This window comes from Balaenoptera musculus, chromosome 20 (assembly GCF_009873245.2).
Source record: "Balaenoptera musculus isolate JJ_BM4_2016_0621 chromosome 20, mBalMus1.pri.v3, whole genome shotgun sequence".
NCBI classification, from domain to species: Eukaryota; Metazoa; Chordata; class Mammalia; order Artiodactyla; family Balaenopteridae; genus Balaenoptera; species Balaenoptera musculus.
The window spans coordinates 49793183-49818464 of NC_045804.1; the positions used below are offsets into that span (position 1 = coordinate 49793183).

Below are 25282 nucleotides of genomic sequence, written 5' to 3' on the forward strand. Positions count from 1 at the left end.
AATGACGTAATGACCGAGAGTGAGAGGTGTGTACCACTAGAGGGTTGTTATCGTTCTCTGGATTCTGACGGCGAGTTTGGGTAACTGACCTGTGAGAGGACCCTAACTGGTCTGTGCTGGAGGCGGGGTGGGAGTTGAGGCATTGACTATGTTAACTTTGGGCTACATCTTGAAACCCGTGGATGAACACCACCAGCTTTGGTGTCTTTGTCACTGTGTCTCTGGCATTCAGGGATTTATCTTTCAGGCATCTTGCCTTCCAGAGGCCTCAAGGTCAAGGTGTGTTGGGCTGGGGTCAGATCTCAATTGAGCAGTCTGCTCTTGACCCCTGGAAAAAATGACTGCGGAGGAGACCTGGGTTCGGCTTTGTCCTTTTCACTTCCACCTTTTCATGCATCAGTTGTCCCTAAAGCCACTCCCTTTCCTGGTCCCTTTGCATGGGTGGACCTCTGAGGAAGCATCAAAAGTGGGGATTGTTGAGCCTGGAGAAGACAAAGACTGGGAGCTTCTTGTTAATTTTTTTTTTAGCATCTTTTTTTCCCTTTCTGAAAATTAGAAAACTGCCGAGCAATAGGGGAAACAATGACCCCAAATCCCACCACCTCACAATAATCACAGTAAAGAGTTTGCTGTCTTGCCTGCCAGTCTTTTTTTTTCTCAGGTGTAGCTGTTTTGGAAAGTTATCTATGTTTTGTTTTGATGTAAGGACATTCTAGACATAGAAATACAGACGTCATCGCTGTCATCAGGCACCAGCATCCCTGACCCCCTCCACCTACTTAACATGACACAAGCATTCCTGCCAAAGAGCCCCTGAGCGACAGGTTCAAGTTCCCCTCCGCCTTCTTAGAGCCAAACAAATAAGAAAGTAAGCAACAGCAAGAGGCGATTTGGTTGGACCCAGGGAAGGAATCTTGGGTTGTAGAAATTCTGGGATAAACTTACTAAGAAGCCTGAATGATCTGCAGCTCTGAAAGGCTCACATCACCCAGAACATCTCAAAGATACTAGAATATCAACCTATTTGGGAGCAGGGAGCAGAAGCTCTTATAAACTGTGATACCTAAATTTTTGAAACTGTGTTTGCTTTATGCCTCACAGCAAGGCTGGGTGGCAGGGAAAGAAAGACAGATCCTACTCTCACACACTAAACAATCAAAATTCACTCTTCTGTGCTTTCTCCCAGCCGTCTCCAGCTACATCCTCCAGTAATGTTATAAGATGGAGGGAAGCCCATTTTCAAATGTACTACTAATTTCTTTCCAAAAAATTTTTAAAAAATCAATGTAGGGACTTCTCTGGTGGCGCAGTGGTTAAGAATCCGTCTGCCAATGCAGGGGACATGGGTTCGAGCCCTGGTCCGGGAAGAACCCACATGCCATGGAGCAACTAAGCCCGTGTGCCACAACTACTGAGCCTGCACTCTAGAGCCTGCGAGCCACAACTACTGAGCCCGTGTACCACAACTACTGAAGCCCGTGAGCCTAGAGCCCGTGCTCCACAGCAAGAGAAGCCACTGCAGTGAGAAGCCCACGCACTGCAATGAAGAGTAGCCCCTGCTCACCGCAACTAGAGAAAGCCCGCACGCAGCAACGAAGACCCAAGGCAGCCAAAAATTAAATAAATAAATAAATAAATTTATAAAAATCAAAAAAAAAAATCAATGTATAGGGCTTCCCTGGTGGTGCAGTGGTTAAGAATCCGCCTGCCAATGCAGGGGACATGGGTTTGATCCCTGGTCCGGGAAGATCCCACATGCCACGGATCAACTAAGCCCGTGTGCCACAACTACTGAGCCTGAGCTCTAGAGCCCATGCTGCACAACAAGAGAAGCCCCCGTAATGAGAAGCCTGTGCACTGCAACGAACAGTAGCCCCTGCTCTCCGCAATTAGAGAAAGCCCGCGCACAGCAACGAAGACCCAACGTAGCCGAAAATAAATAAATTAAATAAATAAATTTTTTAAAAAATGAAATCAATGTATACTACCACTGGCCCTGTGGGAGGGTCCGTTTCACTATAACTTTGCCAGGATAGGATTTTGTGATCATCTTTCATTTTTTGCTAGCAAATAGATGTAGTTTCTAACTGTGGCCAGGGGAGCAATAAACTATGATGGGTGAATGTGTCAATATTTCAATGTGAAACAGAGTCAAGCCCTATAATGAAATAAACCAGATGACAAGATTAATCTGAGAGCTGGTGTGATAAGCTGTCATACTGAAGGCAGCATGTGCAAAAAAGTATATGTTTGGCTTGCCTTCTCCTTCTTAGTTCTCTAGGCCTTATATTTAGCCTTTCACAGAAATGGAAGGATAGAGAGAGGGAGAAGAGAGGCTGAACTCCTTTTACTACACTGCCCTGCCCTTCCGCAGCCACAGCTGGATTTTAAGTGGCCATCAACTATCCACATGGCCATTTCTGGTGCTGACAACAGTGAGGTGGTCAGGTGGGAACTTGGCCTCACTGAGCCTGGGCAGTGACAGTCTGGGAACAAGAGGCGAATTCGGGCAAGCACTGCTCATGCTGACTTGCAAGTGTAGCCTCAATATTGTCTACAATCTCCCAGACACTTGAGATCTAGGTGGAGAGCAGCTCAAACCCTCATTCCATGCCCTGCGAAGTCCAAAGCCCTCCTACAGATTTCTGTGGGCTCCCCAGGAGGCCTCCACCTTCCCATGGCCAGCCCAGCTCCGAGCCCCTGTGGGTGAGCCTCTGTTCCATACTGCACTGACCCAGGGATGAAACTCAGTCATTACCTCACTCCCCACATCACCAAAACAAAACTGCACCAACGCATTGGCAGATGCAGTAGACTTTACTAAAGATTGGATGGGGTCATAGGGGAAGTTTCTAATGCAGCAATGCAAACCACTGCAAACTGACATAATACAGCCCTGTTCTTAAAATGCCATTGGCCCTTTGGCCACTCCATCCCTGATCATCTTCGACCAGATGCTTCTCCCACTTTCCAACCATCCAGCTGGCTCCCCTTCCTCTCCTCCTCCCATTCTCCCCCAGAACTCCAGACCCCCACCCCTGCCCCAATACCCAGAGGAATTCAACAGTCTCCATCCAGTTCCTACCAGCAAACTTCATTCCCTGCCCAGCCAGCTAAGTGCTTGAAAGGCAGCTCATTCTATTTTTTATTTTTATTTTTTGATGATGTATAATTATCAATAAAGTGCCTAGGCCTTAAATGTACCGTTCAGTACATTTGACAATTGCATAACAAGATGTAAACATTTCCATCCCCTTGTGCCCTTTCCAACCAGATCCTTTCTGCCCCCATTGAAACCACTATTCTGATTTCTATCACAATAGTTTAGTCTGTTCTTGAACTTCATACACAGAGACTCATACAGATTGTACTCTTCCAAATGTGGCTTCTTTCACTTACTGTAATGTTGTCAGGATTCATCTATGCTGCTGTGTGTATCAGGAATTCATTTTTTAAAATTTCTGGGTAGCATTTCATTGTATGACTATACCAGCTTACTTATCCATTCTGCTGTTGAATTCCATTCTGTTTTTACACAGTGTTACAATGTTTGAGCTGATACCAGTAAGTATAGTAATGCCCAGATGGTAATCCTAAGAATTTGAGTGTGAGCAGGAGGGTCAAGGGGGGGATTTTCAACTGGGGGGAAAAATTAGAAAGGGGGGGGGGAAGCTGAAATTAATTTTAATAATACATTTTGCTTAACCCACTATATCCAAAATATTATCATTTCAACATGTAATCGAGATAAATATTTATTAATGAGATTTTTTTAGGAATTTTATTTATTTTTTTATACAGCAGGTTCTTTATTAATAAGATCTGTTATGTTCTTCTTTCTGTACCAAATATTTGAAATCCAGTGTGTATTTCACACTTATAGCACATCCCGGCCTCGACTAACCATCTAGCCAGTGCTCAGTGGAATGGCCTCACAGGGCCAGTGGCTGCTGTCTTGGACAGTGCAGGCCTCGGGTAGAGGGATTTGTGTCCAAGTCCACGAAGCCCTTAATGGCAGAGCGTGAGGAGCTGGATTCATATTCAGGTCTCCCTGTCTTCCTGCTAAGCTGTTTACAAGTCTGCCTCTTCCCACAGAGACTTCTTCCAACTCCAACTTTCTGAAATTCTAATTCCCCCCCCAACACGTGCATTCTACCCACACCTTTTGGGACTCATGGCTATTTCAGATCATTTCTTTTTCATGAGAAAAACTCGAGTTTTTTAATACACAGGGCATGACCATTTTGAAATAAATTGAGGGGTTTACACTCAGGACTTTTCTCATGAAATGGGCTAGTATAGGTGAGAAAATGTTAGTTGGAGTGCATCACGTGTCCTAAAGACATTTTGTGAAACCTGTTTTTGTTTTTGTTTTTTTTGGCTGTGTTGGGTCTTCGTTGCTGTGCGCAGGCTTTCTCTAGTTGTGGCGAGCGGGGGCTACTCTTCGTGGCAGTGCGCGGGCTTCTCATTGCAGTGGCTTCTCTTGTTGCAGAGCACGGGCTCTAGGCACGTGGGCTTCAGTAGTTGTGGCATGCAGCCTCAGTAGTTGTGGCACGTGGGCTCAGTAATTGTGGTGCACGGGCTTAGTTGCTCTGCAGCATGTGGGATCTTCCGGGGCCAGGGATTGAACCCATGTCCCCTGCATTGGCAGGCAGATTCATAACCACTGCGCCACCAGGAAAGCCCTGAAATGTGTTTTATTCATGTGAATATATGTGTAGCTGTCGCACTGTAAATTCTACGTCTTAGAGGAACTTGGTTAAAGAAAAAAAAAAAAAAAAAAGCAGATTCCTGAATAAACCCAAAGTCTCCAGAATTCCCTGTGACGGACAGTGAATGTAATTTCTGTCACCGAGTCCCCGGAAATGCGTTTTGGGGAAGTGAGAGTCAGAGCTGGGGTGGTGGTTGCTTTTAGACTGCTCTCCTACCCTGGCACTACTCAGAATCGAGTGCCTTAGGCTACTGGAGGACTGAGTAAGAAGAAAGAAGCTGCCACTCCACCCTGCAACGTCTGCGTGGCCTCTACTTCCCAGCCAGCTGCTTGACGCCCACGGCCAAAGGCAGGAGGAGAGCAGCGAGCCTGCCCAAGGTCGCGTGTCCAGGTGAGGTGCTTTAGAAGTAGAACGCCCAGTACTCGAATTTCAGACCCTGGATCCAAACCGCCTACTGCTCTGCATCATTAGAGGGGAAGTCTGCCAATGGCGGAGGAAAGAGGGGAAAAGGCCGGGGCGTCGGTCGTTCAGTCGTATATTCTCAGATACGTATGGTGGGCCTACCGCGCTCCAGGCGATGTTCTAGGCGCTAGAAAGAGTGCAAAAGGGAGCAGCCGGGCCCTTGCTCTCCTGGAGCTCACAGGCCAGTGTGGGAGACAGACAATGAACATCAAATAAGCCAACAGACAGCTGTTACAGTAAGAGTAGGCAGGCTCAGATGGAGGAAAAATGCATTTAGCATATTGATCATAACATATTGCGGGGAGGCAGGGATGTCTGCCCCTCCCCCAACCCGGAACCCCGCCTGTTGACTCTTCCTAATTCAGAGAGAATGGGAGCTTTCGGTATGAGCTCTCAGCTTCCGGCCTCCACCCCAGTCTGGTTCCCCTGAGCAGCACAGCCCTCTCTCCACCCTTGTTCCCTTTTAAAAGTGGATCCTTCCATCTGGGCCCCTGAAGGTAGCTCCTGCTCTCTCTTCTATCCCTGTATTTCATTTTGTCCTCTTTCTTGACACCTTCACAGTATATAAACACGCTGACTCTCTGTATTTGAAACAAACTCACTTTCCTCCCTTCTTGAAATTCAGGCTTCCCTCGCCTTCTGGGCTTTCATCAGGCTGACCAGAGCTCCCTTTAAGCTGTTATCAGAGGAGTGAATGAGATGCAGAGTCTGTCCTGAGGACAGGATGATTGAGGAGAAAGCGGGGGAGAGACTGCAGGACACTAAGCTCTGGAGCAGGGAGCATCTGTGAAGCAGGGAGGGGCCCGACAAGCAGGGAGGACTATGGCCAGACAACAGGGTCTTCCTGGGTCTTGTTAGTCCTGCAGGAACTTCATTCCTATGTCATATTCGGTTATGACTATCCTCTAAGGACTCTGGATAGGGTTCTAGGATGCCCCTGCTCCTGCCAGCGCCCTGGGGAAGGAATCTTGAGGCTCCATTGAAGTCATTCACATCCTAGTAAAAATCAGCTCCTCTTCCTCAGTGTCTGGCACACCCAAGCAAATGGGAAGTGGGGAGAGGAGGGAGCGTGGAACTTTGCTCTGAAGAGAGTGACTTGATGATGGAATTCCATCATCACTGTGACAAGCAAACAGGAGAGGTCTTTGGGTTCAAGGAGTCTTTTTTTTTTTTAATTTATTTATTTTATTTTTGGCTGCGTTGGGTCTTCGTTGCTACCTGCGGGCTCTTCTCTGGTTGCGGCGAGCGGGGGCTACTCTTTGTTGTGGTGCACGGGCTTCTCATTGTGGTGGCTTCTCTTGTTGCGGAGCACGGGCTCTAGGCGCGTGGGCTTCAGTAGTTGTGGCATGGGGGCTCAGTAGTTGTGGCTCGCGGGCTATAGAGCTCAGGCTCAGTAGTTGTGGCGCACGGGCTTAGTTGCTCCGCGGCATGTGGGATCTTCCCAGACCAGGGATCGAGCCCGAGTCCCCTACATTGGCAGGCAGATTCTTAACCACTGCATCACCAGGGAAGCCCAAGGAGTCTTTTTCAGTGCTTTCATTCTACTCAACTGCTGTTGCTACTGCCTATGAATGTTGCAGGGAACAAGCCTCCAGCTTCCTCACCTGCCCCAGCTGGGGGCTCTGCAGGATGGCTGGATGCAGTGTTCCTCCCCGAGGTCTGAGAGACAACTGGACTGCTTGTTAACAATGCTGACTCCCGAGTCCCACAACAGACCTACAAATCAGAACTGGGAGTAGAGTAGGGACATAGGACTCTGGTATCTGCATTTTCATACATTTCCCAAAGCTCTGGCTTGATGGTCACAATTTAGGGCCCTGGGTTCAGCTTCGGATTTTTCCACTTACTAGATCTGCGACCTTAGGCAAGTTAATTGAGCTCTTCTAAGCTTCTATTCTCTTATCTGTAAAATGGGATTATAATTATGACCTGCCTTATAGAGTGGTTGAACTCATGGTAAAGTAGCACATAATGTATGTTACTTTTCTAAAATGCATTCTCATATTGAGGTTCTTATGATTTGGAACAAGTCACAGCTAAAAGCTGAGGTCTTGCCAATATTGGAATTTCTTGACCGAGGGTTCTGCTTTCAGTTCTGTTACGGTAAAATGGGGGTGATAAGAACACCCCCCAACACTAGGTTATAATAAGGATTAAATGATAACATGAATATCACTGGTTCTCAACATTGGCCTCCCATTAGAATCATCTGGAGAACTTTACTAAAACAAACAAACAAAACCTCAGTGGCCAGACCGCAGGTTGCGAACTTCCGATATTCCTCAAGTTCTTGCCCCAGCTCTGGGGCCACACTGGATCCTACCCTCTTCTGGTCTATACTGTACCATGGGCCCCCACTCTGGCTCACAGGGCCCTGCCTTATCTCTGAGTCCAAGTCCGGCCTTGAGAACCTTCATGTGACCTCAGACTTTTTGTTTTTTGGGCGTGGCCAGAGCTGGTCCAACCCTGAACCATAGGTCAGCAGGTCCCAGGCCATGGGAGGGTGAGGAGCTGAGTCCACAGTACAGGTGAGGTGTCCTGGCTGCCGGGAGGAGGTCAGGGAGCTGCAGGGCCTGACCTCAGTCTTGCCAGCTGGGGGAGCATCTGGTGGACACCATAAATGGAGGAAGGAAGAGTAAGAGAACTATGGGAGCTGCTTTTAGTTGTTAGCTATCAAGGGCCTTGGTGTGTCAGACCCCAGGGCAAGAGCTTGAGGAATAGCTGAAGTTCCCAACCTGCGGCCTGGCCACTGGGGTTTTGTTTGTTTGTTTTAGTAAAGTTCTCCAGATGATTCTAATGGGAGGCCAATGTTGAGAACCAGTGATATACATGTTATCACTTAATCCTTATTATAACCTGGTATTGGGGGTGTTCTTATTACCCCCATTTTACAGATAAAAAGAGAGAATTCAGAGATTAAGCAATTTGCTAAAGGCAACACAGCTAGTCTAAGACTAGATTTAACTAGTCTAGTTAACTAGACTAGTCTAAGTCTAGATTGACTAAGCTAAGATTGCAGCTCAGCTCTGTCTGATGCCAAAGTCTGTGCTCTTTTTACTCTGCCAGGCTGACACCAAGCTGATAAATGTTTCTTTTTATAAGAGACCCGTGTCTGTCCCCAGCCTTGTGGCAGGTCTCCACTGCTTCTTCACTGGGTCAGCAACATCGAGCACTCTGTGGTGGGCTTCTGGTCAAAGATGGCAGAATTATCACTGACTTTTTTTTCCTTCTGGAGACATCAATAGAAGGCAAAAAAAATGAAATTTTAAAATGTGTAAACCCATGGAACAACTTTAACTAGAATCTTATTGCCGTGTGAGCATGAAGTGGTTCGTGTGGTGCCCCACCCACCCCAAGATGTCCACGTCCCAATTCCTGCAACCTGTGAATATGTCAGATTACATGGCAAAGGGGAACTAAGGTTGTAGGTGCAATTGAGGTTGCTAATCAGCTGACCTGGAGATGGGGTGATGATCCTGGATTATCCAGGTGAGCCTAATGTAATCACAAGAGTTCTTGTAAGTGGGAGAGGGAGGCAAGAGGAGGTCACATGTGGCCAGGGAAGAACTGTCAGAGAGATGCAACATTGCTGGCTTTGAATATGGAGGAAGGGGCCATGAGCCAAGGAACACAAGTGGCCTCCAGAAGCTGAAAAGAGCAAGGAAATGGCTTCTCTAGTGGAGCCTCCAGAAGGGACCCAACCCAGCCCATAGTTTGATTTTAGCCCAGTGGCATCATGCTGGCCTTCTGTCCTCCAGAACTATAAGATAATACTCTTGTGTTGTTTTAAGCCACTGCATCTGTGGTAATTTGTTGCAGCAGCCATAGCAAACAAGTACACTTTGTTTCTAATGACCGCTGCTGCCTGGGCTCCCGCCTCCCCCAGTGACATTTCAGTCCAATTCCAAAACTTTTAAGTTACTTTTGATTACTAAGCAGACTCATTTCAGTTTTAAAAATTTAGTCATGCTCATTTAAAAACTTCCGTCTTGGGACTTCCCGATGGTCCAGAGGTTAAGACTCCACGCTCCCAATGCAGGGGGCCCAGGTTCGATCCCCGGTCAGGGAACTAGATCCCACATGCTGCAGCTAAGTGCCCATGTGCCACAACTAAGACCTGGTGCAGCCAAATAAATAAAAATGAAAACTTCCTTCTTATCTTTGACTCAAAGCTCCCCCCCTTTTCCCAATGAGGGGAGTAAAGAGAGGAGTGAGGGCTGTCTCAGCTCCTTAACTTCCCTGCATTTACTTCCCTGGTATGAGATTGAGGAGGAAAGACAGGGACAGACAGTTTTCCCCAGGAAGTCTCCCCTCACTGGGCCATTGCTGCTGATCAAGTTTGTGCTGTTGAGTGGAGACTCAACCCCTGGCCCTTGAGAGGTCCCTTGCGGTCCCTTGAGAGACTCAGCTGCATCTTTGGGCTGGCTGCCAGCATCCTCTCATGCAAACACCTCTTTGCCCCACACTTCAGTAGCTCTCAGGAGGTCTGCGCCCCGCAACCTTATCTACTCCAGGCCTGGCAACACAGGTGGGATTCAGCTTCTATACCTTTCCAGGACCTGAACTTGACCATGCAGCCGTGACACACTCCCCACTGGCTGTACTCCCTGCCATCTCTCCCCAGAGCTCCTCTCCCCTCTCTGGGGACACCCTGGCTATTAAACTAGCCTGGTAGTCCAGAGAACATCTGACTGGGAACGGGATGTGGTTCTCGTGGGCCCCCTCTCTCAGCTGCTTTCTTCCAAGAAGACAAGCTCTTCTTGGTTCTGTTGAAAAGGCCTCTGTCAGCAGTCCATGGGGAAGAGTGCTGTTTCTCTGATCTTAGATTGTGGGGAACTTGGGACTTTCATTCTCAGCTGTGGGCCCTGATCATTCATTCTAGGGAATCCCTTGGGCCCTCACACCACCATATCACTACCACATCAGTGCTCCTTTCAAAGTAAGGTATCTTGACCCCCATTTGGCCTTTCCTTGATGATTTGGAGGCATCATGACTAACATCAACAGAGGAAGGCCCTGTGACACAGAGAGAAAGCGTTCTGCCCTCCCTCCTACCTGGGGCAGGTCATTTCACCTCTGTCTCAGGCCCCTGTCTAGAAAAGGCTATGGTGGTGAGCATGAAATGAGGTGAGCAATGAGAAAACTCTTGCAGAATGCTTGGCGCACCGAACACACGCGAAACACCTGATGGCAATTCAAATCCGTTCGATTTGTAACAAAAAAACTGCAGAATGCTTACCATTCTGCATAGTTCTGAAAAGTGACCCATAGTTTCACTTTTTGACATCATCCTACTTCCTCTTTCTTCCCCAAGAATCTGATGAGAATAAAATTTCTTTGAACTTGAAATCTGAACAATGGGAAGCTACGCTATATGGTTAACTGGCCCTTTTTTCAATGTTATCAAAGTAAATGCAAAAGTTAAAAAATCAAGGAATTCAGAGGGTTTATAGTGAAAAGTCACAGCTGCCTGGTCTCCCACTTCCCTCCTCCTGTCCAGTCATACTCTTCAGATGCACAGCTTTTAACTCTATGTCTGGTATGTGTTTCTATAGGTCTAAAGAGTATGTTTATGTGTCTTGTTGGAGAAATCCTTCAAGAGTAAAAGAAAAAGACGAAGAGATAGAAAATATGAGGGGAAAATTAGACTAAGAACCAGGAGACATTTAAATAAGAGAAAAGAGAATGAGTGTCCATCAACAGATGAATGGATAAAGAAGATGTGGTATATATACACAATGGAATATTACTCAGCCATAAAAATGAATGAAATATCACCATTTGCAGCAACATGAATGGACCTAGAGATTATCATACTAAGTGAAGGAAGTCATACAGAGAAAGACAAATATTATATGATATCACTTATATGTGGAATCTAAAAAAATAATACAAATGAACTTATTTGCAAAACAGAAACAAACTCACAGACATAGAAAACAAACTTACGGCTACCAAAAGGGAAGGAGGAGAGGGATAAATTAGAAGTATGGGATTAACAGATACATACTACTATATATGAAGTAGATAAACAACAAGGATTTACTGTATAGCACAGGGAACTATATTCAACATCTTGTAATAGCCTATAATGGAAAAGAATCTGAAAAAGAATATTTTATATATATATATATATGTATATATATAAAACTGAATCACTTTGCTGTATACCTGAAACTAACAAAGTATTGTAAGTCAACTATAGTTCAATAAAAATAAATAAATAAGATAATGAGAAAATGGAGGGAAGAAATTTCTGTCCATCTGTCTATCTATCCATCCATCCATCCATCCATTCATCCATCATTCCATGTATCTGTGTATCTATTTATCTAACTGGTTCCCTAGAGCTAAAGAAGGTGAGATTCCAATTTAGGTTTGTAGAACAAAGAGGCTGCCTTCTGATATGTGGCATCTTCTTTTTTTTTTTTTTTTAATTAATTTATTATTTATTTTTGGCTGCATTGGGTCTTCATTGCTGCGTGCGGCTTTCTCTAGTTGTGGCGAGCGGGGGCTACTCTTCCTTGCGGTGCGGGCTTCTCACTGCGGTGGCTTCTCTTGTTGTGGAGCACGGGCTCTAGGAACGTGGGCTTCAGTAGTTGTGGCACACGGGCTCAGTAGTTGTGGCTCACAGGCTCTAGAGCGCAGGCTCAGTAGTTGTGGTGCAAGGGCTTAGTTGCTCCGCGGCATGTGGGATCTTCCCGGGCCAGGGCTCGAACCCGTGTCCCCTGCATTGGCAGGCGGATTCTTTACCACTGCGCTGCCAGGGAAGCCCATGTGGCATCTTCTTAAGTCCAGTGCCCTTTGACCACACTGGGCTCTGCACAACCAAATTTCACGGGCCCCTGCTGAGAACCAAGTTTCCATTCTCCACGGTCTTCCTTTTTCCCTTTGGTCTTCTTCCTCTCTTGCTTTCTTTTGTGCACCCTGAGAAGGTGATCTACAAGAAAACATCTGCTGAGTGCATGCTTTGTGGGGGTGATATCCCCCGTAGATGACACTTCACTCCCTTAAGAGTGAATCCCCAGCACATCTACCAACATCAATAAATGACAAAAACATAATGTTGAACAAAAAAGTAAGCTGCAGAATCACGTTTATAGAAGAGTACTAGTTACACGTGATTGGTTTGCCACATGTAACTTTCTGAATAGCCAAAGAACATTATATTGATCAAGCCAAACCTTCACAAAAGAAATGATGTTTGCAACTAAAAATCCAAATCGTTATATAACAACTTAATAAATGAAGACACTATGCCAGGAATACAAACACATGTTTAAATAGTAAGCCAAGTCATTAGGTCTTTGTAGTAATAATGGCTTTAGCAGCAGCCTAATTTGGCCCCTGTTCCTTGGCCCCCTGCCTGGGTCCCCACTGATGTTGTTAATAATAGCTCAAAAGCATGAATCAGAAATGGCAGTACATGAACATGCATGGGTGAGTTTCCATTGGCTAAATGGTGACACAGGAAGGTGATTCTCATTTAACCAGAACATGTCTGGATATCTCCCAGGCCTCAAGAATCTTTTTTTTTTTTTTTGTCTGTGTTGGGTCTTCGTTGCTATGCACGGGCTTTCTCGAGTTGCGGCGAGTGGGGGCTGCTCTTTGTTGCGGTGCGCGGGCTTCTCATTGCAGTGGCTTCTCTTGGTGCAGAGCACGGCTTCTAGGTGCCTGGGCTTCAGTAGTTGTGGCTCGCGGGCTCCAGAGTGCAGGCTCAGTAGTTGTGGCGCATGGGCTCAGTTGCTCCGCGGCATGTGGGATACTCCCGGGCCAGGGCTCGAACCCATGTCCCCTGCATTGGCAGGTGGGTTCTTAACCACTGCACCACCAGGGAAGCCCCAAGAATCATTTTTATTTTAACATCCAAATGAACTAGCAAAGTGTCCATTCCACAGATGAGGGGAGCCCAGCCCCTCCCCAAGATCTCCCTGAATTCCTGGAGGTTACTCCTACGAGTCCATCCTGCAGCCTGCTCCCCACCGTCACTTGGAGCCTGGCAGCTGCTGTTCTACTTGCCCGTGTGTCACCCCTGGCTTGAAAAACCACTGCACACATGTCATTTCTCCCCAGGTTCTGTTCATACAAGCTTCTGTTGTCTAATTTTATTGAAGATTTGATGGGAAAAGACAATCACAGCACAGCATTTTATAGGCAACAATTGAAGACTGAATATTAGATGTAACTTTCCTACAAACGCATTGGTCATTTTCCACCAAGGGGACTTTCTACTGATGCTCCAACTTTCTGCTCTCTTCTTTTTTGTTTTCCTAGCTTTATATGAGATGTAATTGACACATAACATTGCATAACTTAAAGGTGTACTACCTGTTGATTTGATACACTTACATACTGTATAATGATTACCCCCATAGTGTTAGCTAACACCTCCAATTGACACATAACATTGCATAACTTGAAGGTGTACTACCTGTTGATTTGATACACTTACATATTGTATAATGATTACCCCCATAGTGTTATAGCTAACACCTCCATCACGTCACACAATTACTCTTTCTTTCTTGTGGGGAGAACATTTAAGACCTACTCTCTTCGTGACCTCTCCCTCTGCTTTGACCCTCTTCCCAGACTCTCCTCCTCTCTAGTCAGCCAGGCTTTAGCCCCCAAGTTCCTGTTACTAATTCAGTTTGCTTTGCATCTTTACCTTCTCCCTCTGACTGTGCCTCACTCAAAGAGACTCATCAAGGTATTTTTCTAACCCCCACCTCAAAAAACAAAAAAGCTCTCAAAATTCTATCTCGCCTTTTATGAATTAAGTCTATGTTGCCCCTTTGATATAAAAACAACTGCAGAAGGGCTTCCCTGGTGGCGCAGTGGTTGAGAGTCTGCCTGCCGGTGCAGGGGACACGGGTTCAAGCCCTGGTCTGGGAAGATCCCACATGCCGCGGAGCAACTAGGCCCGTGAGCCACAACTACTGAGCCTGCGCATCTGGAGCCTGTGCTCTGCAACAAGAGAGGCCGCGATAGTGAGAGGCCCGCGCACCGCAATGAAGAGTGGCCCCCACTTGCCGCAACTGGAGAAAGCCCTCGCACAGAAACAAAGAACCAACACAGCCATAAATTAATTAATTAATTAATTTAAAAAAAGAACAACTGCAGAGAGTTATTGCTTTAAATGGCATTTTCCCTTCCTGCTGCATGTTTAACAGTATAAGAAAGAACAGTGAATATGTCTACAGTTTATAGAGTAACTAATAAGTACATGTCTTTACCTCTAATCTTCGTAAATTCCCTGAGGTAGTAGACAGTATCATTCCCATATTGCAGATGAGGACACTGAGGCTTGGAGAAGGTTAAGTCACTTGCCTGAGGTCTCCCAGCTGCTAATCAGCAGGGTTTGACTGTGAACCAGTGCCTGCCTGGTCCCTAAGCAGATGCAGCTGCACAACATGGTAGATAACTGCCCCCACCGCCCCAGGAAGCCTTTCACTCATGCCTCATTCCTCTCTCTCCATTCTTCTCAGGATCCCATGGCAATGGATTGGTGGAGGGACAATTTCTGGATCATCTTGGCTGTGGCCATCATCTTTGTCTCCGTGGGCCTGAGCATCTTCCTGTTCTGTGTCTGTAGGCATCTGTTTAGACAAGGTAATGACCATCTCATTTGGGCAGGTGGAGGTAGGGGAGGGGAGAGGTGGTTATCAGTGTATTAGGGTTTCTTTAGGGCAAAAGATTAGTTCTGGGCCTGTATAGGCTGAACTCTGGATTTAGCATCATGCATTCTGGGTTTGAGTCCTAGCCCTGCCACTAATCTGTGTCTCTGGGCCTCAGTTTCCCCCTCTGCATAGTGAAGGGAGGGAGGTTACCTAATCTCCAAGAACTCTTCCAGCTCCAATGGTTTGGGTGAAAGCAGAATCTGTTTCAGGGCACACTGTGCACTAATGCTATCTCTCTTCAGTGTGGTTGCCAATCACAGCATCCTACCTCTGGAACTTGAAAGAGAGTACAAGTCCATGGAATGTCAAAAACTGTCTTGATTCCAAACACGTCAAGTTGTATGCATGTTGTATACATGAAATACGTACAGCTTTTTGTATGGCAATCATTCCCCAATAAAGTGGTCTAAAAAAATGTCTTGAGGCATGAAAAATGGATTCATTCCATGACCAACAAGTCTGAGCACTATGATCGCCTACTCTAAGACCATACTCTGAATTTTCTGGTATTACATCTGCCTCGGATAGAGGTTCTTAGCATTCTCGGACATAAATAAGCAGCTTCCTGGAGGATAAATGTAACTTTAGATGATCTACAAGTGGGTTTCTACTTTACCATTCATCTCCAGAAACATGAAACCCTTGATTCAATGGTGTGTTTTCTTGAGATCCTATCCCTTTACATAATGACCTAGGCCTGGAGTACACCTGGGGATGGTAAATACACTGAGAGGTACAGCCATCTTGCCCTGGGGTAACCTGGGCAGGCATCCCTCCATGATCAAGGCACTGTCCTCCCATTGCATCTGGACACAGCCTCAGAATCCTGCTGAACCAGTGCTGAAAGGTCAGGGCTGTTCAAGAAGTGAAAACTTTTGTCATTCTTCTCAATCTCTTTTTAGAGATAAGAAAGTTAAGGTTCAGAGACAGGCAGATCCTTGGTTGAGGTCTCCTAGGAATTGGTAGCAGAGTTGGAACCAGAACGCAGGTTCACTGGGCTGCCTGTTCAATGTTCTTTCCCCTCCACCCCTTGATGGTAATTAGTCTTTTTTAATACAAAAAGTGTATTCTAGCCCCTAGTGTTCTTTATACATTTTTAAAACATTTCATCTTTAGATATGGACAAAAATATGATCCTGAACAAAATCTTTACCTATTCTCTTTTAACTTGATCCCACTCCTATTAACAAGCAGGTTATAATTAATAAGAACTTACATGTCCAGCATATCACAGTTTACAAACTGCTTTTCCCATTCTTTATCTCATTTCCTCCCAACCATACTTTTGGCTATTCACTCGACCAGTATTTCTGAATGCCAGCTACGTGCTAGGTAGATATAGTACTAGGCAATGAGGAAACAGGCACAGCCTACATTGGATAGTGCCTAGGCTCTGTGGTCAGACGGCCTGGGTAAAACTCTGGCTCTAGGACTTCCCTGGTGGTCCAGTGGTTAAGAATCCACCTGCCAATGCAGGGGACACGGGTTTGATCCCTGCTCCGGGAAGATCCCACATGCCGTGGGCAACTAAGCCCACGAGCCACAACTACTGAGCCCGCATGCTGCAACTACTGAAGCCTGCGCACCTAGAGCCTGTGCTCCGCAAAAAGAGAAGCCACCATGAAGAGAAGCCCACGCACCACAACAAAGAGTAGCTCCCCCTTGTCGCAACTAGAGAAAGCCCACGTGCAGCAACGAAGACCCAGCGCAGCCAAAATAAAATAAAATAAAACAAAATGTAACTACATCTATAAAAAAAAATTCTGGCTCTATCACTTGTGAGCTCTGTGTCCCTAAGTCTGTTTCCTCTGGATGGTTCTTCTCCCACATGTCCTGAACCTGCCGGGTCTCTGATCTCTTCTAAACTCTAAAAATCACAAATTTTGATAATTCTTCCTAAATGAATACGCTTATTTGTTTCCTTAGGCAAGAAATGGGAAATTACCAAGCCCTTGAAACAAAAGCAGAGAGATGAAGAAACAATGTATGAGTAAGTGGGGGGGAACACTTCTGCTTTTTAATTTCAAGAACCACCTGTTCACTTCCATTCTTGCGCCCGCGCTAAGAATGTGTGCCTTAAATTCCAGGGAAATATCGTGTCTGCCAACTCTCCCCACTGTAAGGGGAGAGACCTCAGGGCTTTGGGGGTGCAGGGCACCACCTGGCTCTCTCTGCTCTCCAAGTCCTCCCAAGTCTCGTCTAGTTTGATAGAGGTCACGGGTCGGGCGCTGTGTTCTGGGCCCACCACTCAGGGTTAGGTTTACCCTTCTTTTCTTTAGCTGGATTACAAGTAGAGTCTTCTAAAAGCTATTGTGTTGAATAAAAATATGCCATTCGCGTTACTTTTGTATTTTCTGATATCTTTGAGGCTTTGTGATTGCTATCTCTGTCGGGGGGTCCCCGAGACCACATTTAGGCTGGATTATTTGCTAGAAGGACTCACAGGACCCAGAAAAGGTTATATAGGTTATCACAGCGAAAGGATACTGATTAAACTCAGCAAAGGAAAAGGCACATAAGGTGGAGTCCAGGGCAGTTGTCCTCTTCCAGGGGAATCACACAGACCGCACTTAATTCTCCCAACACTGATGTGTGACAGCATGTGTGAAGCATTGCCAACCAGAGAAGCTCACCCAAACCTTGGTTTCTAGGGTTTTTATCAGGGCAAGTCACAAAGGCAAGGAGCGCCTGCATGACCTACTTTAGGTAATTCAGTCTCCTGAGGCCAAACTGATACAGAAAGACCCAGGGCCCCTGGCAAACACAGTAGGCATTCACCATCAGTCACATTGTTAGCATAAACTATCTGGCTAGCCCAAGGCCCCTTAATACAAAGACACTCTTATCAGGCAGGATATTCCAAGGGTTTAGAGATTATCTCCCAGAAGCTGGTCCAGGGCCAGTCCTTTCTTTAAAACGTATGCACAGGGAATTCCATGGCGGTCCAGTGGTTGGGACTCTGCGCTTTCACTGCCGAGGGCCTGGATTCAATCTCTGGTCAGGGAACTAAGATCCTGCAAGCCACATGGTGTGGCCAAAAAAATTTTTAAGTAAAAATTAAAATAAATAAATAATGTTTCTTAAAAATACAAATAAATTAAAAAACAAAAATATAAAGTCATTCTAAAGTGACTTTCGTTGGGGCTCAAGGGATTCAGCAAATAACAGATCTCTTCCCCACCAATTCTGATCCCCTTGAGGAGTCAGACAAATGTATCCTGCAGTTAGGTAACCAAAGTATTGCCTTTATTGAGGATAAAACCAGCATTGCAGAATGTGGCTCTTCTCCATGGCCAAGTTTGCTTCCTAATTCAAAACCAGGCAAACTTTCCTGCATGGTACATAGGCAGCCCTGGACAGCCTCAGGTCTCCCCTACAGGGCAGGGCCCTTTCTCTGAACAGCGAAGACTCAAGCAGAATATATGCTTTAGGCATTCAGGCCGGCTCTGGAGGAGAAAGTGAGAGAAGCTAGATTTTTCCCCAAGTCAGGTAAATGTCCCTCCTCTCCCGGGAAGAGCCATGGAGGGGTGGAGTGAGGTCACTGATGGCGCTCTAGCCACATGTCCCCTTCTCCACTCACCCCAGAAACGCTTCTGCATTCCAGGGGACTTAAGCACATACAGGAGGCCAAAACTCAGCTCAGAAGAATCTAGTACCAGTTTGGAAATCAGAGTACACAGAGGGGATGGGGTGTCTGGGTAAGGAAGCTTTCTTGGAGTCTATCTTTTTATTAAAACTTCTTACTGAAGTATAATATAAACAGAAAAGTACACATGGTAAGAGTACAACTCAATGAATTTCCACAAACTGAACAGAGCTGGTAGGTGACACCCAGATCAAGAAACGAAATTACCAGCTCCTCAGCCCCATATATTCCCTTTCAGCCATTAAACCCCAAGGATAACCACTACCTGAAATAGTGTAGGCTCGTTTTTCCTTGTTTTTTATGCTTCATATACATGGAATTAGACAGTATGTGTTATTGGTGTTTAGCTTCTTCTGCTCAGCCTTTTTTTGTGAGATTCATTGTGTGTGGTCATAGATTGTTCATTCTTATTGCCATAGAGTATTCCACTGTGGGAGTGAACCATGATGAATTTATCCATTCTACTGCTGATGGGCATTTGGGTAGCGTCCAGTTTGGGGCTGTTATGAACGACGCTGCTATGAACGTTCTATAACGTATCTTTTGGTGATCAGCAGGACATATACCCAGTATTGCTGTCACATGGTGTGTGTACATTTAGCGTTAGGAGTACATCTGTTTTTCGAATCAAAATACACCTGGTGCTTACCTCCCCCTTCTAATCCAGCTCAGATGAACACAGGAAGATGAGCTCTAAGTTATAGTGCTTCAACTCCCTTCCCTCAAATCTAGCTGGTCCCTGGGCTAAAGGAAATGGTTTCTTTAGAGTGCCAGTTACAAATGGGATACAAGACCTAGAAAGGGAAGGAAATGCTTCCAGTTTTCAGGGATCAAGATTTGAATGTTCAACTCTATCCACTTTCCTTGATGTTTTCTTTTAAATCAGTAGGCGTGATCAAAACCAAACACTGACTCCTCTTCTTCCTCTCTTCCAGGAATGTTACCAATCAACTCTCAGTTCAATTACCCCCTCTGCCACCCAGGGGTGTGCTTTCTCCAGAAGTTGCCTGTGAGTGTATTTTGTTGATAACAGTCTCATTCAGGGTAGAATAATAAATTTATCTTGGTGTTTAGTCAGCTTGGGCTGCCCATAAGACAATAACATGGACAATGTGGCTTAAACAACAGTAATTTTCTCACAGTTCTGGAGGCTAGAAGTCCAAGATCAAGGTGCCAGCCAATCTGGTTTCTGGTGAGGACTCTTCCAGGCTTGCAGATGGCTGCCTTCTCCCTGTGTCCTCACATGGAGGGGAGAGAGCTCTCTGGTGTCTCTTCTTATAAGGACACTAATACTATTGGATCAGGGCCACACCCTTATGACCTTATTTAACCTTAATTACTTCCTTAGAGGCCCCATCTCTAAATACAACCACACTGGTGGTTAGAGCTTCACCATATGAATTTTGTGGGGACACACACATTCAGTCTATAGCACTGGAATTTGCAGATGGCAGCAACCTGTTTTAAAGAGATGAACTAAGTTTTAAGGGGGTAGAATAAGTACCAATGCTTCCAATATTCAATGTGTGAATTCATATTCAAATTCCAGCTTGCAGCATGGGTATAAAGGAACACTGGGCCTCTCAGACATCCTATCAGAAAAAATCTGCCTGGTTCCCTTGACTGGAGTGTTCTTCCTTAAGCTGTATACAGAGCTGGCTTTACCGCACCTTTCAGGTGTCAGTTCAAATGTCACCACCTCAGAGAGGCCATTCCTGACCATCCTATATAAAGAAATCCTGCTAATTTTCCTTATGAGGCTTATGGCAATAATCCTAAATGGGCTTATTTAGTTATCCTTCATTTGTTCATTATCTATCTCCTCCATTATAATATAAACTCTAGGAAATAGGTGCCTTTCTTGTCTTGTTCACCACTGTTTACCCACCACTAAGAACAGTGCCTGGAGCTTAGTAGGTAATGGATGAAAATGTTTTAACTGAATGGATAAATAATAATATTAGCTAACATTTATTGAGCAGGAACTGTGTGTCAGGTCCCATGCTAGGCACTTTATAGGTACTATCTCATTTAATCCTCTCAACACCTCTATGAGGCAGGTACATTATTATGTCCCTCTGACAGAAGAGGACACTGAGGCACAGAGAAGTTAAGCAACCTACTCATGGCCACACAGCTAGTGACTGCTGGACCCTGAAGATGAACTTGGATCTAACTGCAGATCTAATTTGTGTGAAATGAAATGGTGGTTGTTTTTCAGGTTCTCTTAGGAAAAGATGAGATTGCGGTGAGGCAGTTCCAGGCCCCACCACAGGTGGAGCTGAGCTGTTTCACTATCTTTTTCCTACCACTTTAGTCCATTTGCTATGTACCCATCCTCCACTAATTCCACCTTTTGAAAACACCACTGCCCACCTCCTTCTTAGCAGAGGGATGGTGGACATGAGCAATTATAGATAGTTCTGGAAAGCAGTGTAAGTCACTGTGAGGGACGTGCCCAAAAGGAAATACAGTTTGTATCACTTCCTTATGAGAATTAGTATCTATAAACACAACACTATTCATTTGGCTACTAGCTCTGGTCAGCTTCTTGTCTAAACTTCTGTTTCATGGTTCCTACTGCAGTGCAGTGAGGCAAAGAAACACGCCAGTCAAGATGTCTGACCAATATTTGCCACTTATTCACCTGGGTGAGCCTGAGACTGTGTCATGTCTGGGCTTTAGTTTTCTCTGTAAAATGGGGATCTGGTCCACCAGGAAGTGGGAGGATCACCGAAACCCATGAAAATCATGCAGAGCCACTTGGTCAAAAATATATAAACACACAATAGCTTTGCATTTAATACCTTTTTGTGTATTCTAGCCCCACAGGAAACCCCAAGTTGGCCACCAGCTGCATACTCATCGGTAAATAAAGTTAGAAATAAGAAGACAATGGCCGTCCCAAGCTATATTGAGCCTGAAGATGACTATGATGATGTTGATAACCCTGTACATACGGAAAACCATCATCTTGAAACAACCGTTTCTTCTTTTTGACAAGCAGAAGAGGGTTCGTTCATACAGCTTATTTTAAACAGTCAAGAATGGTCGAACTTCAGTGGGTATCCGGGTCCGAAAGGCAGTGGTAATGGTACAGAGCTCTGTAAGATAAGCACCTCCTGAATTGTAGATGAAGAAGCGTCAGTGATCAGATAATTGCAGCCAGAGGAAAGACGCCCATGCTCAGCTCTGAGGAGTCAGGCCTTGAGCTTCTGCTGAGCGAGGTTCCAGGCAGGGGACCACTGGGTTCCGCAGTCCCCACCCGAGGAAACGCTCAGTTCCCGGCACTCTTCCCCTGTTTGTGTGGTTCTAAGTGATCTTAAAACTTGGCGTTTGATTGTACAGAGCCTCCCAGGCTCCTATCCCCAGCACAGCCCTCACCAAGCACATGTCTTGCCCCCCCACACCCCATCTCCCACACTGAGCGGCTATGGGTGGTAGTTACAGCTAAGCGCTCTTGTGTGCAAGCCACCCGTCATGCCCTGTGTGTCCTTCAAGGGTGGGGGAGTGTTTTTGTTCTTGTGGACCCTCCCCAAATACACGATCCCAAACCCCAGGGCCTCTCTATGATGTCAGCCAAACTGACCACAGAGACCCAAGTTCCCAGCCAGGGTTTTTCCACTGCTTGCCAGCTGCACCATAACAATCAACAAAGAACAGAAGTCACCTTCCGGACCACAGGACAGAAGTTACCCACAGAGGTGTTCATTTTGTATATTGGGGGAGCTACAGGGAAAGTAGGTTTCCCCAGGAAAAATCATGCGGAACAGGAAAGAAAGGGGTGATTACGTGATTAGATGAGAGTTCAGGGGGCTAAATACCCTCCTCCGATATTTTCATTACTGTTTCCTCCCTTGTGTAGAGTTCAAGGCAAACAGCGTCAAGCCCCTCCCTGCCAGATCCCTGTCCCCAAGCTGGGAGGCAGAAACTCCAATACAATATGCTGCAGCTAATGACATGCCCGGGGAGCTGGGCTGCTGTCCTGTTAAACAAGTGTCCTAAGGGGTCGCCGAGGCCCACGTCAGCTTTGGAGGCCCCTGAACATCATCGGTTCCTTCAGGTTGATCTGCTAGAGCCCGAGGACTTGACACTTTCTAACCAAACTCACAAGATGCTGACTTCTAAGCGACCCCTGGGAAATCCAGCTAACAGGCTTGCAGGGAGAGCACCATGAATGGTGGAAAGGTGACCCTTGGACTGAGCTCCTCCTCAAGAGATTGAAAATATGTTCCTGCCATATTTAAGCTTCCGCCCTCAACCACTGCAGGAGCAGTGGGGACGTGTCCTTCCTTCCCGGTTCTCTCTTTCTAGACTCCAAGGAAACTTCCAGCGTCTTATAATACCTCCTTTTAGGCCAGTGGTTCTCTAACTATGGCCTTAGGGAACTCTGGTATTCTGTGAGCCTAAGAGAGGACTCGTTTCTTAAATTACAGGAAAAAAAAAGAAAAGAAGGCTAAAGGATAGAAGGGTTTCACATGTATGCTTTTCCCTTATAAATTGTCTGTAAACCATCCACATCTACGCCAAAAGTTAAAAGTAAATACCAGATACGTGTTAATTCCTTCTTGGTTTCTGGCCACCGCCATCACCTGGTTCTCCTCCTGCCTGACTGGCCTGTCTCTGCCTTATTTGCGAGCCTGCCTCCTTCTGAAGCCTCTCTTCAATGCCAGTCTTTCTCAGGGTCCTGTCCCTGTCCCCACCCTCATCTCGCTCCACACATTCATGAGTGACCTCACCGACACCCAGGGGCTCAGTTCCCCCTCTATTATGAAGACTTCCAATCGCAGACTCCAGCTGCGCTCTCTCCTCAGTTCCAGACCAAGTCGCCCCCAGGACATCTCCAGATGCCTCTCCCATAGGCCCCTCACAGTCAACATACGTTGAAAAGAACTGATTACCTATCCCCACTTCCAAACTTCTGGTGCTCTTCTATCTTCTTCATTGCTGAAGTCAGAAACTAGCATATGTCTGGAGTCCTTCTCCACTTTCTGTTGATTGTGCCTCTCAAGTAGCTCTCTGATCAGTCCATGTTCTCCTTGGATGTTCCTAGGTCATTGCCAGCACTTGCCAATGGAACTTCAACAGCCTCCCAATTGGTCTCCTGCCCCTGGCATCTCACCCTCCAATCCCCTTTCTACATGGCAGCCAGTGACTTTCTTAAGTGAACATCTGACCACTTCATTCTCCTGCTTAAATCTCTTCTTTACCCATTATCATCAGAAAAAGCCCAAACTCCTTAACTCTTGGGTTACAAGATTTGTCAGGCTCTGGTCACTGGTTATCTCCTGCCAACGCTCTCCTTTCCCACCACCTTGCAGCTGCACTCCACCAGCTTTTTGCTCCATCCACTTCAAATGACTTTATCCGTGGCCTCTCTTGCCCCTGTGACTATGCACAGTACTGTCCCTTTGGTCTGGAACATTCTTCCCCACCTTACGATCCTTCCCATCTCTGCTTAGATCCTTACCTCACCACCCCGAATTTGGGTTTAGTGCCCTCTTAGAGGCTCCCCTCTCATAGCATTAGCTGTAGCTACCTGTTTACCTGTCTTTTCTCTCCACCAGACTGAAAGCAACATGAGGACAGGGACTGTGTCTCTCTCTTCCCCACTGTTTCTCTGTTCCTAGCACAGTGCCCAGGAACATTGTAGACGCTCAATAAATATGCTGAATGATGATCAACTGAATGAATGAATGAATGAACTCCTCTGGGATCCCACTGCTCCCCCTGTACTTGGCCCTAAAGAAACACTTCTAGCTCTGCATTATAATTGCCTAGTTACTTTTCCATCCTCCTTCCTAATCTGGGGGTTCTTTGGGGTGAAAGCTATCTGGCTCACTGCTATATTCCCAGTGTCCATCTCAAACCCTGGTACATAGTAGGCACTTAATAAATATTTATTGAATGTTTATCATTAATGGAAAACCTACCAATTTGACAAAAACAAATTATTTTTCTCTGGGTGTGTGTAACTTGGTTGAGATTTTATACAGGGCACCTGTAATAAAACCATGTTTTCTGCCAACAGAGTTGTTTCCAGTTTGGATGATATAATTAGCTATATCAGGATTTCACAGGATCTTTCTTTTTTAATATTTATTTAGTTATTTATTTGGTTGCACCAGGTCTTAGTTGCATCACACAGGCTCCTTAGTTGCGGCTCCAGGGCTCCTTATTTGTGGCTCGCCGGCTCCTTCGTTGTGGCATGTTCTTAGTTGCGGCATGCATGTGGGATCTAGTTCCCTGACTAGGGATCGAACCCGTTTTTTTTTTTTTAAATAAATTTATTTATTTTTATTTTTGGCCACGTTGGGTCTTCGTTGCTGTGCGTGGGCTTTCTCTAGTTGCGGCGAGCAGGAGCTACTCTTCATTGCGGTGCGCAGGCTTCTAATTGTGGTGGCTTCTCTTGCTTTGGAGCACGGGCTCTAGGCACGCGGGCTTCAGTAGTTGTGGCACACGGGCTCAGTAGTTGTGGCTCGCGGGCTCTAGAGCGTAGGCTCGGTAGTTGCAGCGCACGGGCTTAGTTGCTCCATGGCATGTGGGATCTTCCCGACCCAGGGCTCGAACCCATGTCCCCTGCATTGGCAGGCGGATTCTTAACCACTGCGCTACCAGGGAAGACCCTGCCCAGGAGTGTTGGCTTTTGTTTAATGCCTCGCCATAATTATTAATAGCACCCCATTTCACTCTCAAAAGTGTCCTGGCTTGGATAATAAATTATACGTTCACTCTACTTAATCATGATCAGGTCAGTGTCTGCCCTCAACAGAGTGAGTGTT

At 46.0% G+C, this 25282-nt stretch overlaps 1 long non-coding RNA gene across 1 annotated transcript; it reads left to right on the forward strand.

Annotated features, from left to right (window-relative positions):
* Positions 1-4970: 4970 nt before the first annotated feature.
* On the forward strand, positions 4971-22936 carry LOC118886871. The gene is made up of 5 exons (XR_005017814.1): positions 4971-5102; positions 14663-14786; positions 16781-16844; positions 19436-19509; positions 21325-22936. It is a non-coding gene; the product is annotated as an uncharacterized LOC118886871 (long non-coding RNA).
* Positions 22937-25282: the final 2346 nt, after the last annotated feature.